This window comes from Ptychodera flava, chromosome 21 (assembly GCF_041260155.1).
Source record: "Ptychodera flava strain L36383 chromosome 21, AS_Pfla_20210202, whole genome shotgun sequence".
Lineage (NCBI taxonomy): Eukaryota > Metazoa > Hemichordata > Enteropneusta > Ptychoderidae > Ptychodera > Ptychodera flava.
In genome coordinates, this window is record NC_091948.1 from 17878361 (window position 1) to 17897229 (window position 18869).

The window sequence follows — 18869 nt, forward strand, 5'->3', positions numbered from 1 at the left end:
CAACCCAAACTACAGAAATCTACAGCTCGCAGAGCAATGCCCGCTGCAGCAAGAAGCATCTCTGCATCTGTTCCGTTCCGTGTCTGTACGAACGTCCGTGTCAAACGGGTATATGGCGCGCTACACTCGGCTGTGGAGAATCCAACTCAACTACAAAGTTTACCCCGTTTGGGGGTGCAAACGAGAATTCCGAGTACGGGTATCAAGTCAAGCGAAGGACCTTTCATAGGTCTTCTTGTTATGTGGGGGTTATCTCACTTGAAAGAGGATTCAGACCTACCCGGCAATCAGGAGGTACAACAACGAAGTTTGCCCATCACCGGTAGGCCTACACCAGCTAGCGGTTGGATCACTGCCATGACCGTGCACAGGACCGGGGCACAGGATCTCTCGATACGTCTATGCACGGTGTAGCCGTGCAATTTTCCTGCCAAATGCCGCGAAAACCCTCTCGTTTTGTCTATTGTTTCCTGTCATTTTACTATTTCTTACCACGTAATACTAGGAGAAGTAAGACATGGTGATCAACAGTTGGTTGTGGGCCAAGTCGTCGCGGGCCAGTACGTTGTGGGACCGGATTCTCTATATCCGTGTACGTCAACGCGGTGACCGTCTCCCAACAACATCTCCCGTGTCCTGCTCTGGCTTGCCGATCATGGTCTTGAGTGTAGTTTTTGTGTTAGGCATTGTGCTTGTTGCAATTGCTGGTCTACATATATAGGCAATGTTGATCATTTTAGTTATGTATTTTCACTGTACTGTACATAGCATTGTGTACAACCAACATGATCGCGCGCGATCAAAGCTTTTTGTTCACTGTGTCTGCGTGCAGTAAACTCAGCGACATAATGTGCTGAGTGTAGTGTCCCAATGTTCGTAGCTCTACACGAGTTTAAAGATAGAAATACACCACTGAAGTTCGTTTCCGATCTTAATATTTTACTATTGCATGATGTTGAGTCTTACAAAGGCCTTAACAAAGTGGGGGACTGCTCCCATCTCACTCCTATTGAAGTTGAGAAGACATATGTTTACAAAAATGTATGTTTATCAACAAAAAAATCACGCACGCGCAGCGCGACGACCACTGCGCTTTAAGGGACTGGTCAGTTTCTTCGGCCTAGGGGGCGGGGGGCAGTGGATTCATGGGGGGGGGGTCACCCTGTTTTTGATTTGGTGATAGGGGTCACCATGCTTTTGAAAAGCCAAATAGGGGTCAGTGTGTTTTTGGATTTTGACACGGCCTCATAATTGCGTAAAATTCATCATGTCAGCCACAAATTTCATCATTCAGTTGCATTTTTGGCATGCCCTTCTGGCGCGTAACTTTAATACTCAGACATAATTTTCAGCACACCCAACTTAAATATATCAGATATACATATATCAGAGATATATCATATCTGTATGTTCAATAATTTTCAGTGGGCTCTTTGAGATTATTACTTAATTAATATATCAGACATTTTTCAGCACGCCCTTCCAGCTCATGACTTAATTATATAAGACATATATATCAGAGATATCAGGATGTTTCATATTTTTGGTGCGCCCTTCAGGCGATGTACTTTAATAAATCAGAGATATATGTCAGAGATACCGGTATCTTGCTTAAGTGAAAGTGTACCATTATGAAATCTGCAGTTCATATGAAAAGCATGACAAATTCCTGATACATTTCTGTTTTCTGTATGAGAATTCAGTATGAGAAAGCAACATGCATAAATATATCACAATATATATTTGATACAGTGACATATTTTAGAAATAGAAAAATGAGAAGATTTTTTTCGTTTTCATTGATGCAACTATTTTCCTTTGTCATAGGTTTTCTGTAAATAGATGCTTTTTTATGACTACAATAACAGTTCACAAAAGGCAGTTTTCGTCATAATTAGCTGTGCTTTTATAGTACAATGTTAAAAGAAAAGGTCCTCTGCACACATCTGATTTGGCTATAATAGCTCTCTAAGGCTTCTCAGGAGATTTACTTGGACAGCTGGTAACACCCATGAAAGTTTTTGATTTACTTCTTTTTCCTCTTTGATATTAATGATTGACATCCATTTCTGTGCAACAGTTCAGGACATCTGATTAAGTATGTGTGAAATACATTCACAGCTCATTTCATTTAAAATACTGTATTCAAACTTTAAAATTGACACTTTGAAATTCCTATCTTACAACTGACATGTCAACAATTTCATTATAACTAAGAATGACTGTTTAAAATATAATATATATGATGAGCAACGAAATGAGCAGACTGCAGGTGACTTTACTGCAAATAAAACCATAAGTACCGGTATGTCATAAATAACACAAACAAAACAAAATCATGTTTATCTGTTTTGTTGTATGTGAGCCACGTCTAAGACACACAACAAAAGTACTGTTTCAGTCTCAGCTAAATGTTCAATGAATTAGTCAAATGTCACCTAAGATATGCCACAAGAGAATACCATTTCCACTCCAAAATTTCATTTTTTGCCTTGCGAGAGGGGGGGGACACCCCATCTCGCGCTCTCCCCCCCTCGGGTGCTTTGCTCTCTCACAGTCCACTTGTCTACTTTCTTAAATTACCTGGCTACTTTTAAATATAAGGACAACACTGTCTGAGTATAAGTTACATGAACCTCCAAATGTGAGCACATACATAAATTTTAACCAGATAAATGATAAAGTGGTGCCACATCCAAATTTGGCTGCCCCCATGTGAATTTTCAAACAGATAGTGAAACAAGTGCATAAACCTATAAACATTTTTACAGACCAACATGATTCCATCCAATAGATCTCATTGGACTGAATATACTTCACTGACTCAAGGTATTCTATTTTCATTGTAATATGTGAAGTATTGGAAAATTGCGGGAAATTTAAGATTAACTTAAACTATGTAAAAATTCCTGGCTGTTTTGTAACAAATTATTGTTTTCATGACAGTGCAAGGTAATATCACTTTATTGGTTGAAATAAAATAGTATCCGAAATTATTGGAAATATTTGAACTTGAACAAATTCAATGACTTTGCAGCTCACAGGCCTTTAATACTTTTGTTTGCTAGTATTCTACTTGACAACTGGTCGGCTTATTTTGTTCTTGCTCGCTACATTATTCCCTAACTATGGGTCTGATTTTGACAAAAAGTCCCTAACAATGGGTCTGTTTTTGACAATACACATGGGTAGATGTTTTAAACTTGGGCCGCACACCCCCGTATGAAAATATTGAGAGTACCCCCCCCCCCCCGGGGGTAATTTTTTAAAATTCACTGACAACAGCTGAAGCGGCTGCCCGCACTCTGCGGCAATATAGCCCAGCGAGGTTTTTAATCGATTGGTACTGGCAGGAAGTTTAATCATAGACCCTTGAGAAAACAAAGGTCTGTGAATCTGCCAGTGCAGTGTCACTACTAATGTCAGCATGGCTTGTTCGCTACCCCAGCCATTTCACCTCATCTCGGTGTAGTCTCATTGCTATCCTGAGCAAGCATTTCGGGCGTAAATGCGATTTTGATGACTACTCAATCAAACGTTTTAAGTCCATTTCTGATCGGAGTTGCAGACGAACTCAAACTTGATATGTGGGCGAGTGCAGACGTAATTCAAAGTGGCCCATGTAAGGGTAGTTCCGTACCATGATCAACTTCGCCAGCCAGAGTAGTGTTTCCTCGGGCATGACCATATGCAACATCGTGCGGACCCAACGATTTGTAATGTAAACCTGGCGTAGTCCCTCTGCAAGGAAATGATTGATTATTCAATAGAGGTAATAAATCACTTAGATGCATAAGCATTCATTGATAATGTGGAATCCTTCAGGTCAAATAGGCATTGTTCAGAAACAAAGAAACACTGCAGTCTCCATCATCAATGGTTTCATTTACGGGTAATAGTCTGGTGCCGAAACCCTGATTTTTGGTCGAACCCAAAAATTTTGGCCCCACAATGGTTCTCGGTGGTTTCTGTATCTTCAAAGCCTACTGAATCAGGATCTGCATGATGCCACCCTGGCACCCTTGGGCATTTTAATATATTCAAGATGGCCGCCAAGATGGCCGCCAAATATGTAAATGGTGATATCTCAGCTCTGTGAAATGTTATCAAAATGATTTTAGTGTCGTATGCCAGGTAAACAGGGCCAAGGAATTCATTTCTTTCATTGCCGAACATGTGCAACCCTTAATTTGCATAAAAATCCAAGATGGCTGCCAAAATGACCTCAAAAACAGGTAAAATGCCATATCTCAGCTCCATTAGAAGCTGTTGGAGTCATTGTGGTCTCCTTTGCCAGGCAAATGGGGCTAAGGAACTCATATCTTTCATTGCCTGATATGTACAACCCTTAATTTGCATAAAAATAATCCAAGATGGCTGCCAAGACGACCTCAAAAAAAGTTAAAATGTCATATCTGAGCTCAATGACTAGCTGTTGAAGTCATTTTGCTCTCCTTTGCAAGGTATATTGCGTCAAGCAATTCATATCTTTCATTAGCTGACATGTGCAACCCATAATTTGCATAAAAATCCAAGATGTCAGTATGTAACAAGTCATATCTCGATACGCTATGCCACTGATTATGGTGTCTTTCGGCATGTTTTACGGGTCAAAGAATTGGTATCTTTTGTTACATTTGCTGTAAAATCAAACATGAAAATCTGAAATAGATACTTACAATCCAAGATGGCTGCAAAGCTGGTTTCCACAACAAATATCAAGGTATATCTTAGCCGAAATTGCATCCTGGAGACTAATACATTAAGGGTTCAAGGCAGAAGGATAAGTTTCTTTCTTTATATAAAATGTAAAATATTTCATTGAAAGACAAAATGACCACCCAATATCAACTATGGCCACAAAGATGGATGCCACAAAAACATTGAGTCGCATCTTAACAACCAAGCATTCTTGAGACCTATTTTGTTTTGTTCCACAACAAATATCAAGGTATATCTTAACTGAAACTGCATCCTAGAGACTAATACATTTCAATATTGGTCGCAGAGTTTTCATTTCTTGTTTTCATGTTATTCCTCTAAAGTTGTACCCTTAGCTTTGCAATCATCATGCTGCAAACAATTTTAGTTTCTGCCATAGGGGCATCAAGAATATGAATGTTTTGCGCTTGACACCCATCCATAGCACTTTTAACAGTTTAATTGCAGTCAAATTATCCAATCTTTAATTGAATTGTTGTTGTTTTTATAATTAAATATAAAGACACCTTGCTCCTCTGAAAGCAATGTTCATCACTAGTTCAAATCCACTACCTGACATAAAAAGGTCTATACTGATAAGCATGTGCAATTTTCCTTGTGTCTCGGAATGAAACCGAAAGTACATAACAGTGCTGACGTGTTTCTTATCACATCACTTCTCCAATAGATGGATTGCAGACTAACCTGTACTGTTTTGATGGCTTGTGCCAGCTTTATTGGACTATGATAAGAAACATACCAACAACCAAAATGTATGCATACAAAGAGCCACAACTGCTAGGTGCCCATGCTGTGTCTTGTTATGGTGCAGTGGCCTACATGCTAGCCATGGGAGCCGCAACACACTAAAACTGCAAAAATAACGGGTAAAACAACTGGCACACACATACATATAAACGTAGACAAGAAAAAATGAAAAAGTAAAATATTGATGAACATGTAATATCCGCATATATAGATATTCATATTTATCTCTTATCTAATACTCTTTTGTTGTTGATTTTGCAAATCTTTATTCTACTTTATGATCAAGATCCTATATATATATATCTATATCTATATATATATATATATATATATATATATATATATATATATATATATATATATTATATATATATATAAAAGGAAATATATATATATAAGGAACGGTATTGTGAACAAAGATGGAAGGTCTCAAAGGGATTTCTATGATTCGGTTGGCTGAAAGATGCATCAGTTAATCACTTTGCATTTAACTTTTAGTCAAGGCTAACCAGCTCCCTAGAAGTGCATACATTCATTCCTAATGGATATGCAGGTGACCCTTCATATTCCACAGGAAGTTACAGATACTCTTTAACTCAACTGGCTGTGACATCTTTATTTTCTACGAGTATTGTATAACAAGCAACTGTCAATAATAATGGCCCTGCTAATAACAAAAGCGATGAAGGATGATTTGTGCAAGAATCTTACCGAATTTTACAGTTCTGGTCGAAAAATTGTAAATTAGTATTTGGGTACATTGTACAGATAAGTATTATAAACGTGCCACCAAATGCCACCAAAATCAATTTCATTAAATACTCAGTCAGCTGAAGTATTACATATTATATGATATGGCAGCTATTCCGGAGATCATATTTTCATTGAATTGATAAATGGTAGGTAAACAGTTCATGTAATGGGAAAAGTGGGTTCCTCGGTACCTATCATGCCGCCAAATATTAAGAATCAATCTCAAAGATGAGCAATGATAATATAAGTTAAGGCTACATGCCTGTTTTGCAACTCTTTTTAGGGCATCGATGATGTTTTGACTTCACTTTTGACATATAAGTTGAATTGAACAGTATTTATACAATTGACCCTTAAAATGTATCCAAAGACGCAAAACTTGGTCTCGCAAGCTACTTAGTAAATAGAGACATGATGTAATATTTTTGACACCATTATAAGCATTAAAAGATAAACTCCCTCTTGAAAATTATTTTCAGGTCAGATAACTAAGGATTCAAATTCTGAGACTAATAAACATGACCATACTCATCAAAATAGGTCTTAAAGAATGCTTGATTGGCAAAGATGCAACTCACACCTCACTAAATCTAACATTGGTGTTTGTAATGCAATTAAACCGCTCAAAGTGCTCTGAATTGGTGCCAAATGCAAGAGGTTGGTATTCCTGCTGCCTATGAATGACACTTTAGCAGAAACTAGACACTTGTTTGCAGCATGACAGTTGCAAAGCTTAGGGTACAACGTCTGATGGATGACATGAAACCTGGTCGTCATTGTCAAATCAGAAAACCATACCCGCAATGATAAAGGTATTCATAGAATGACTCTGCCACACCCACTTGCGGTCATATATTTAAAGGGCAGCAATATTAAAGATCCTGCTGAAATTGACCTGAGTGACTAAATTGGTGCAAAGATAAACAAGACAGATGACTCAGGATGGCTCAAAGATGACCAAACAAGTCACTCTTCTCTGCAAGTGCACAAGCATGCTCAGCAAATTCGCCTCGAATAACTGAAGCTCATTTATTGTGGTTGATTGACAAATGATAAAATGACCCTTCACGTTGTATGGAAAGGTACAGTTCATTATAATTTAATTTAAATGGATGGTTTGACAATTTATATGAATGAAAATGTGAATTCAATGACCTCTCAAACGGATCCAAACACATACAACCTTGTGTCGAAGATGCTAGATAAATCTTGTTGTAATGTTTTATGAAACCATTATAGCGGCAATGTGGGATAAAATCCTTCCATTAGAAGTAAGATTTTTCCAGCTCAGAAAACAAGTAATGAAAAACCTGCGACCAATAAAACCTGACCAAACACAACAAAATAGGTCTCAAGATTGCTTGGTTGGTTAAGATATGACTCAATGTTTTTGTGGCATCCATTTGTGTGCCATAATTGATACTAGGTGGTCATTTTTGCTTTTCATTTGTGCATTTTTGCTGAAATATTTTACATTTTATATGACGAAAGAAACTTATCCTTCTGCCTGAACCCTAAATGTATTAGTCTCTAGGAACAATTTCAGCTCAGATATAAATTGATATTTGTTGTGGAAACCAGCTGAGCAGCCATCTTGGATTGTAAATATCAATTTTAGATTTTCATGTTTGATTTTACAGCAAATATAACAAAGATACCAATTCTTTGACCCGTAAAACATGCCGAAAGACACCAAAATCAGTGGCATCGCGTACTGAGATATGACTTGTTACACACTTAAACAGATATTTGGATTTTTATGCAAATTTTATGCAAATTAAGGGTTGCACATGTCAGCTAATGAAAGATATGAATTGCTTGACCCAATATACCTTGCAAAGGAGAGCAAAATGACTCCAACAGCTAGTCATTGAGCTCAGATATGACATTTTAACTGTTTTTGAGGTCGTCTTGGCAGCCATCTTGGATTATTTTTATGCAAATTAAGGGTTGTACATATCAGGCAATGAAAGATATGAGTTCCTTAGCCCCATTTGCCTGGCAAAGGAGACCACAATGACTCCAACAGCTTCTAATGGAGTTGAGATATGGCATTTTACCTGTTTTCGAGGTCATTTTGGCAGCCATCTTGGATTTTATGCAAATTAAGGGTTGCACATGTTCGCAATGAAAGAAATGAATTCCTTGGCCCTGTTTACCTGGCATACGACACTAAAATCCTTTGATAACATTTCACAGAGCTGAGATATCACCATTTACATATTTGGCGGCCATCTTGGCGGCCATCTTGAATATATTAAAATGCCCAAGGGTGCCAGGGTGGCATCATGCAGATCCTGATTCAGTAGGCTTTGAAGATACAGAAACCACCGAGAACCATTGTGGGGCCAAATTTTTGGGTTTTGTGCTTCGGCACCAGACTATAAGCCTAATTCACGTGCCACGTGCTGCATGCCACGCGCCGCGCGCCAGAAGTAGGTGCATTTTCACTCCAATTTAATTCATTGATTCATTTCATGAATAAATCAACATTCAGGCTTCAACGCCGCCTTCTAAATGCATGAACTGGGAACCAGCGAATGACCAGCGAATTCTGTGCATATATGCAGAAAGGGACTCGAGAGAAATTATAGGAAGGGAGGGCCAGTATTTTTCAAAATTACACTGCACGTAAATTTGTAACATTAAAAATTGATCAATCAAAATTCTGTACATTGATTTCGAAGACCATATGTTAAGGTTGCTATATTGCAAATATCTAGGTCCTATGGTGTCTATCGAACTGTGACTGGTATGGGCGTAAGCCTATTGACAGGTATCAATTAAAAGGTTGCAAACAGGTTTATTTTGAGGGCAAGTACCATCCTGCCAACTTGTATCAATCAAAATGTTACCAAAACGCTGTATTTCGCACGCGTGCAAGTAAACCACAGTCCCACCACAACACATAGGCTGCGGGCAGGCCATCGTCGTAATCACAAATGTGCGCTAGGCTCCCGATCGTCTCAACACTACCGAAATCACAGACCTTGGAAAATTGCGTAGTTGTTCAAGTCCGATTTTGTTTCATTAATTCATCACAAAAGTTACGGTAACAACGGAATCAAACCAAGAGCGGTTTCGTTTGTTCCATGGGTTTGCAGTTCAGCCGGGTGCGAACAAGTATATGCGTACACTCGCTCAGTGTGACCTGGTGACAGTTTTCGGACAGGGTAGGCCCTATAGTGAATTTCGCCCAAAGCCGTTTCACAAATGACGAGCAGTACGAACTCTTATTACCATACCCTTCGAAACTTTATTGTGTTTATCCTAAAACTGTTAACAGGAAGGAAGTGATATTTAGGGGTCAAAGTTGCCAAATTGTTGACTCCATAGTGAGTGCGTAGTAATCAGACGTCATATTTGGAATGTATTTATAGGGGCTAAATATTGATATTTTGAAACTTCAAACCCTCGAGTTTCAATTTTGATGTGTTTAGAAAAATGTTTGTAGAAATGTTGTGATAAATTAGTTACGTTCAATCCATGGACGACGCAACTATATTTCGACGTGTATGGTGCTTACATATGGGACATGGGCTGTCTCTGTGTGTTGCTTTTGACACCTTGAAATGTTGTATCGTACGGTGTGTTAACTTCGCGAAGTTTGCAGCGCCCGAAATAGCTTCTACCGAAAAAACTAACTATTCGAAACGGACCAGCAGCATCACCTGACTTAATATATGCGGTATCATGACTTGTAAAACGTTATCAATACGGAGCGAAGTGAGTACCACGAACAGCAAGAAAACTGAGATCGTCCGAAAATAGTCACACTGTCAGGGGACGACCTTGCAGTGGGACCGGGCCGGATTCGTTGCTGGCAGTAGTCTCTTGTGTACATACCGAAGCCATAGTATTCACATAGTGTCACCGTTGCTCGATCAAGACAGAAAAACTGTCAAAATTTTGAAAGCTGTCGGATATAATGCAATATATATTGGAAGAGATGCAACGGAACCAGAGGATCTCATACCCTGAAAGCTCCATTGTGTACACACAGACAATGAGGAGCTTACGACCTGACATGACTTTGTAAAACAGATTCATGATTGGCTAATTCTGATGAATAATTAATTAACCCCCATTCATACTTCCGCAGTTTCCCGGCGTAATCTGCCAGAGCTTGATTTTGCGTAGGTAAGCGGAGTGGAAATTATTGCTCTGGCTCGCGAGAATAGGGCAGGCCTACCATGAACGGGATAGGCATACTCGTGTCAGGCCAGGTCAACATTGATTTTCGAAACACGATACAGTCTTGGCCAGTCTTGGTGTCGTAATCACGGGCAAAAGACGACTCTCACTTTATACCTCCATGCGTAAACAAATGCATTTCCAGTTAACCACTGTGACGCTAACCAGAGACTTTCCATTCTTGTTCAACGAATTTCAGGCTGGAACCATGGTCCCTCCACAAACGTATGTGACTGAAGGGCCCGCTATTGCATAACGGTGATAAAAGCCTGTCGATTCGATGCATTTTGCAGGATCAGGACTCTGCCTCAGCCGATTTTCAGTGCAGTGGCGTTCCAAAGCATAGGGCGATACTATTTGTTAAGGGGTAGAAATCAGCACGTGTTGCAATAAAAAGCCGCTAAAATTAGAAATGTCATATGGACATTCCCGTAGATCAAATGAATTTTTCCCACTCCAGACATGCCGCATATCAGATCTCAGGGGAATACTGTTGTTGCAATTAAAACTGGATTAAGTAAACAAAGATAGAGTGCGTATCGTTAACTTAAGTTATCACGGTAAATACCGTACAGGGGATGTTGAAAACACACACAAGCGGTCTTCCTACATGAATGCTGCTCTCTTCCCTTTCAGCCCATGGAATACGATTTTCATTATCTCTGGTTTGTAAGGCCAGAAATATTCTACCTATAATTTTTCACGCGTCCCTGGCACGCGGCGCGTGGCACGTGAATTTGGCTTACCCTTCATTTGCGAAATGTCGACGCGCTGACATGGCCATGCAAGACCAGACTGAGGGGCCAGACAGTTGCCGATCTTCTGCGGTGGCAAATGATACTGAAGTGGGCAAAGCTTCCAAATAAATATAGCCTGCAGATACCCTGCCTTTTAATATGAAAAATGTAACAGCATGCAACGGGGAGAGGATTGCGGAAACGCTGTCAGGCACTTGGTGAACACAACCTGACCGGTGATCTGGACGCTCGATCGAACGTACACAGTACATGCAGTGGGTGCATTCAGCATGGCGCTAATGTATGGATGAGAAAAATCAATCACACGATCATTTTAGAGCTGTACTTTATCATATCGATATACATATATTTCCGGAACATTGTGACACTATGAGGGCTAATTTAGTCTGCTCACAGGTGCCTGGGGTTGCCAGTGTACATGCATGTCTTCTCTCTATGCATGTACACCGGCAATCCCAGGCACCTGTGAGACTGCTCATGAATGTAAAAAATGGTCTGCTGGACGTCAGAAACGTTTGCAAATGCATCGTGCTGCCCAAGTTCAGAACGCTCAGCAGTGAGTTACTGACAGCATATGCACACCATACCGCAAAGCCTATTATATAATCTCTGCATGTTTATTAACGATTTCGTAGTCGGTAATCCAGGACGGTTCAGACAAAAAGACAAATGGCACAGGATGTAGCTGATAGTTTGCAATTTTGATAATATTTCAGTAATTACCCGGTACGAAAGACCGGAAATTGCTAAAATTGACCTCTGAATTTGAGTCACATCGTTGAGCTCATGGTTTCAATATATGTACAATGTAGTATATAGTAAGTTCCAGAACTTACTATAGTGTTCATATTTATTTCAGTGTCATCAAAACTTAATTAATGACTGATCGAAAGGCTTCTACCGGAAACTGTTTTTCATTGACCACTGTGTAGGCGGTAGAGAAAACAAAGATAACTTTTCGTTTATATATAGTGTAATAGCATACTTGTAATTAACAATTAAACGAAATTATCTTTCCTCAGGAAGATCGAATTCGTCGGAACAGAAACTTTGGCTTTAATGCATTATTATCTACCCTAATTTAGTTTACCTCCTAGCTATGTAGAAATTAAAAAGCGACGAAAGTGTGGCCCAGTCGCTTGAATACGAAAAGTTACGACCCAGTGACCAACTGTGACTTCGGAACATTTATCACTGAGCAAATACTAAGAATGTGTCAACGGAACGAGGCAGAAATAGCGGCAGTAGTAGTCTGTTTGTGATATAGTAGATCTATAAGAGAAGAATAATTGTAATGTTGGTTGCACAAGTGTTAAAAAACATTAAACATACAGGTAGCCGGTAATTACTTTTCAAATTAAAGAAACTTTTTAAAAATTTTGAAAACATTAAAACATTAAATTCCATGGTTACGATTTCAAACATTATAAATTACACTGTGATCATGACTATGTATTATAGTGTACTGGATAGGAATTTTAAATTCACAATTTTTACCGATTTGTCTTTCCTGAAACTTTTGATCACTATCAGAAACATTTTAACTTAAGTTTATGTAACACCCTTATGGCTACAAAATGTAATGCTAATTGTTCATTTACAGGCAATCAAGAATGATTATGATGATGACCATGATGGTCATTATTATTATTATTATTATTATTATTATTATTCACACATGTTCACTTGATTTTCTTTTAAACTCATATAATTCCATATACAATATTTAGAATTATTTCATTGATGTGGTAAGTGTTAGGAGTTGAAACTGCTACCGAGAAAGGCTAACCTGGTTGCTTGGTAATTGGTTCACAATTACACGTTGGCTTTCGGTAAACCTGATGTGTGGAGTATAATAACAATATTTTGATACTTACTCTGTGTGGAGTATAATAACAATATTTTGATACTTACTCTTCTCGAGAGTAATTTTTGTGTCTACATTTTATGTTGTCTTGTAAATATTGGTAAAAGAAATTTGATTCTCTAATAATGACAATAATGACAATTGTGCTTATTTGAATGATGGCAGTGCCTTGACCTCAGATCTGCACATTTGATGTTAAGAGACGGGGCCAATCACATTAACTTTAAAGTAATATTTTATTTGTACAAATTGTGTAAGCCTTTGTGATAATTTTGATATGACGAGGGCCCTGTTTGTTGCATTCCAGGTTAGCGATGATATGGTCACACGTCTCAGTCAAAATGCAACATGTGACTCAGGCTTTAGCTGATGAAGTTGAAATATTAGTGTCGGTGAAGTTTTACCATATAATGACATTTAAATGAGAAACCCTTTGCTTGAACATTTGAATTCAAGATTTGGTATTCATTTAAGCTCTTTCTAAGGATTACTTTAACAATAGTGTGATAGATGGAGTCCCTTTTTTTAGGTGCTGCCTTTCAGAGATAATCAAATCAGTTAATACTCCGCATTTGTGTGGATAGTGTAGTTGCAGTTAGGGACTGGACATAAATTACAGGGGGGGGGCGTGTTTTTTGGGGGTGGGTCGCCATTTTTCATGCAAACATTTTTGAAGGGTCATAAAATTTTGTGTAAGCGTATGGGGGAGGGTCACCATTTTTCATGCATCAAAGCTACACTTGCATGTGCACGTATTGAAGAATATGGAATACTGAAAACAAGAAAAAAATATTCATAAATTAGAATTAGAAAACATATTTATTAACTCTAGACTCAAGTTTGAAAATACGTATCTCTTTCTCAAGTTTGGAAATAAATATCAATATCTTTTTCTCAAGTTTGGACATAACTATATCTTTTCCTAAAGTTTGGAAATAAATACTAATTTTGATTTCTCAAGTTTGAAGATTGATAAAAATATCTTTTTCTCAAGTTTTAACATAAATAATATATTTTTCTTAAATATATAAATAAAATGAATGTAATAAACACAGTAAATACAAGTACAATATGATAACAATGAATATGACACAGACAATTGACTTGGTCAAATGAAATGTTACCAGAGTTTTGAATCAAATTTTAGTTAAGTAGTAAAGTGACTATTCTAACTTTGGAAGTGGACCAAGCCACTGTCACATCACCCAAAAGTTCTGAATACATATGAAATAACATCTGTTATGGGCACTCCAACAGAAATGACTTAGTGGATATAAAAAACTGTAAATGCTAATAAAATAATAAAATATACCATCAATGACATTAGTTTGCAATGTGCCCTTAACATCTGTACCAAGTTTCATGAAATTTGATGCAATATTTCTTGACATGATATCAGCCTAATTACAAAAATGCAATAATTGACATGATACTTTCACATGCCATCAGTGAAACAAATTGATGTGCATATGTATGAAATAGGTCAATGTCCTTGTACCAACTTTGATTGATACTGGTGGAAATATGTCTGAGTTATGGCTCTGTACATGAGAAAGTAGTAACAAAATGGCTGCCACGCAGTCATATTTGATCTTACTGTCTAAAAAAATCAACATGCAAATGTATGGCATGAGTCAATGTCCATGAACCAACTTTGAATGGAATCGGTTGAGACTTGGCAGAGTTATGGCTCTCGACATGAAAAAAAACATAACAAAATGGCTGCCATGTGGCCATATTGGATCATATCGTAACACAAATCGACATACGTATGCAGTGTTCTCCCCAGAAATTTATGAAACGGGATCGGCTAATTTGCATAACAATAACTATGTAAATATTATGTTAATTATGCAATACACACATCAGTCCATAGCATCAGAAAAAATCCCACAATGAAAGGTTAAAGTAAAATCTTTTATGCACTTTAAGCACTTCATATATTACATTAATATTTTCATTCAAAGTCTTCCAGTTCACCCCAGAATAACATTCAAAATCAGACGTTTTATGTGATCCTCTGTTACTAAATGTTTGTCTGTAGCCAGATTGCTAAAACCATGGACGTCCATGGCTTAACAGTTACACGGACAAGTTCATTCAAGACTGAATATTATTGCACTGACAATTCGGAGTCAGCAGAGCATGCCTGCAGAGAAATATGTCGACTTTAAAACTCAATTCATAATAAAGAGAAGCCCGAAAATATTGATACCGGGTATTTTCAAGAACAAGATTTGAAATTGCATCGACTTTTACTTCGACAAACGTACGAAACTTCGACAACAGCGCGGCGTCGGCAGCCATGCATTGTGTGGAGCACACTTGACCAAACGCGACCTTTGAACCCATACTGTATGCCCTATGGCTAACCGTACGTACATAGCTGCTATATTCAGATGATCAAACGAATGATTATTTTCGCTCATGCAGTTCCTTTTTATTTCATTTCATGGTGCCTTGAATATTGTAAAAAGGGTAATGGGTTTTGAAATTGGATCAAGTGCAACTGTTTCTCAAAGTCAATTGAACGAATCCATGCAAGTTAAAGTTACGAATGCGTGACACGAGGTGACACACATGGCTTCAACGTCATGTTGCATATTTTGACGTACCGGTACACAGATCTCGAAATGGCGCGAGCGTGTTAACTCGGACACGCAACGATCTGAACACACGGCAGTACCAAAGATTTTTACATCTGATGTTTGTCTCAACCAATCGTACGATTTCAGCCACTTCTGATCGATATCACTTTTCCTGACCTTCGGATCCTTACCAGTGCGAGACATTGGTGGCAAAGGCAGTTCAACCAGTTGCCTATACTATAGTATTAAAGATGCTTTGACGGAGTGCCCGCTGGCAAAGATGCAACACCGAGCCTTTCGTTTAGTATACTCCATGTCCGTTGTATAAAATGGCCGTTGTCTGTACGATCAGCAGCGTAACACATTTCATGCTTTTTTAATTTAAGTTTCATCCGTCTTAGCCGATGTTCATTTGCACTACAGCTGGCCCATTTATTCTCCTCACAGACAAGCGTGACTTTGGGTGCTTTGCACCCGATAATCCTGCCTCATTGTGTGTAAAAGCATCGACATAAAAGGAGAAGAGTCTAACCATTTCACACATTTTGGTGATGGAATAAACCTTTTAATCATCTGGTACGTCGTTTTATCGCCACATTAGAACCGTTTCACACTTAATAGCTCGCTGAAATAAAAGTGACAAAATCGCCGCCGAGAAACAATAGGTCTTCAGCCACATTCAAAGAGTATCAGCGGACATGAAACAGGGTCGGCATGAAAAATAAAGGGTCGGACAAAATAAAGGATCGGGCGAAAAAAATAAAGGATCGGGGCCGATCCTGTTAAACGGCCTGGGGAGAACACTGTACGTATGTATAATATAAGTCAATGTCCTTGTAGTTACAGAGTTTTAGCATTATCTTCACTACCATTATTTCCATCATTATTATCATCATCATCATCATCATCGGGATCATGATGATGATGATCATCACCATCATCAAGATCATGATGATTATGATCATCATCAGGATGATGATGATGATTTTGATGATGATCAGCATCATCATGATCATCAGAATCATGATGATCGTTATCATCATCATGATCATCTGGATCATGATCATGATCATCGTCATCTGATGATGATGATGACAGACACCCCCAATTTTTGATGGAAATGTGCTCTTTGATGACTAAGTATGCAGCTTTCGCAATTTTATCATTTTTCTCTAACTGAATGATATATTTTAGATCATGCCTTTTTACTGCACACAGTCCCTCGTGCAACAGATGATTTTTCCTGATTATTTCTTTGTCAATATTACAACTGGGAGCTATAAATGACGAGACCCTTTTCATGCCGGTGCTCATCCTGTGTGCCTTGTGTTTCTTGGCCCGGAGTCTATTTTGTTTTTGTTTTCTTTTTTGACTTTTATTTTTCATGTAGCGAGCTCCAAAAGGCCTTTGATCTTTTCCTGCTTATTAATCATTTCTTTCTGTAACTCTTGTATTTTATTGCACAAATCTTGTATATCTGTCAGATACTGGGTGTTAAATTTTGCTACATATTCACTTCCAGATTTTACTTTACCTGCCTTTGTGTACAGTTTTTCGTTACTTGCTTTAAGGGTGTTACTTTCAATCTCGAGTGCTATTTTGATCTTTGAGACTTTCGCCATATTATTTTCAATGATGATATTATGATGGGGTTTCACAACTGTCTCTTTCTCGAGGATGTTGCCAACTGCAGCTGGATTACTGGCATTTGTAACACTATCCAACGATGCCTGCCACTGATCAATTTTACTTTTCAAAGTAAACTGTTGCTGTCCTTCCTCATGGAATTTCTTTGTAAACTCCCTTGCATTCTTGCTCCATTTAAAGTAACAGTCACAAAATCCTGGGAGAACACTGTTAATGAAAACTGCTCGGGCTGTGGTTGCATTGGGAATGAACCCAAACTTAGATTTCATCCATAGTTTTTCTTTCCCAGTACCTGTGCTACTTTCACCTGATGGTTTTCTGGATGAGACAGCCAAGTGTTGTTATCGCTGTCAAATGTGTTTCATCATGGAGGTTGCCAAACTCTGATTTAAGGTAAAATATACCTCAGGGAATGGTATTTTGACTCTCAATTTTTTACAATTCTGTTCTGATTTACAACTTGAGGGTTTCGTTTTAAAGCTCTTTGAATTCAAAACTTTTCATCATCTTAGTTTTTTTGAAAACTGAATTCCATTGTGAAAATAATACTTCCCCCCATAGACTTTGCACAGGGATGGCAGCCATGATAAATTTCAAATATAAGTAAATGTTAGGTTATATGTTTTTCTGGTAGCAAACTTTGCATGGTGATCCCTAAAGTTTATTCCTGATTTGATGAGACAATAGTTGAAACTTTAACTTGAAAAGTTTGAGCAAAATTTCAATGTCTTTCACTTTCGAGGTACATACTACCTTAAACCATGGAGGTATATAAATAGAGAAACGACCAAGCATTTAAACTTGCCTGTTTCTATATATGTGTGTATATATATATATATATATATATATATATATATATATATATATATATATATATATATATATATATATATATATATATATATATATATATATATATATATATATATATATATGTAGTTTAGTGTTTATGCTGTGAGTTTATGCTACGTTCCGACGCTATGATATGTATATATATATATATATATATATATATATATATATATATATATATATATATATATATATATATATATATATATATATAAATGTAGTTTAATGTTTATGCTGTGAGTTTATGCTACGTTCCGACGCTATGATATGTCGCCTAACCGTAAGGCTACGATCTATCATAACGTCGGAATGTTGCACGAGTTCACGGCATATACTACACTTTTACAAACTACCCATGATCATGATGTGTGATGTACGTCAACGGTCCATGCTGACTGTCCATCATCCTATGGTATATAATGCGACAATTAACTTACCAAATTTTCCAAGGTCATCAGCACCCACATCCATCAAATGTTTTATTTTTTTGACACCGGATGACAAAAATGTGTCTGTATATTGCTGGAGGTCACTTAGGAGTAAGAAATCTTTTATGTCGCGGCATTCAGCTGGACTGGTTAGTGTTGTTGTGTTTGTTTGGTGGTATGTGGCAGCTCTTTACTCCATCTTCCGGTTGCGCGGTTTTGATTACTATGAGTCGATGGGGGAAAAACTCATTTGATTTCCATATTACGTGAATTTTAGTGTCAAACATTGACAATTTTTTTGCTTGAAATGGAT

The 18869-nt window shown here is 37.8% G+C and overlaps 1 long non-coding RNA gene across 1 annotated transcript; it reads right to left on the reverse strand.

Moving 5' to 3' along the window:
- Positions 1 to 1533: 1533 nt before the first annotated feature.
- On the reverse strand, positions 1534 to 18845 carry LOC139121597 (uncharacterized). Its single transcript, XR_011549320.1, has 2 exons — positions 18566 to 18845; positions 1534 to 3741 (listed from the first exon to the last, which is right to left on the reverse strand). It is a non-coding gene; the product is annotated as an uncharacterized lncRNA (long non-coding RNA).
- Between the last annotated feature and the right edge of the window lie 24 nt (positions 18846 to 18869).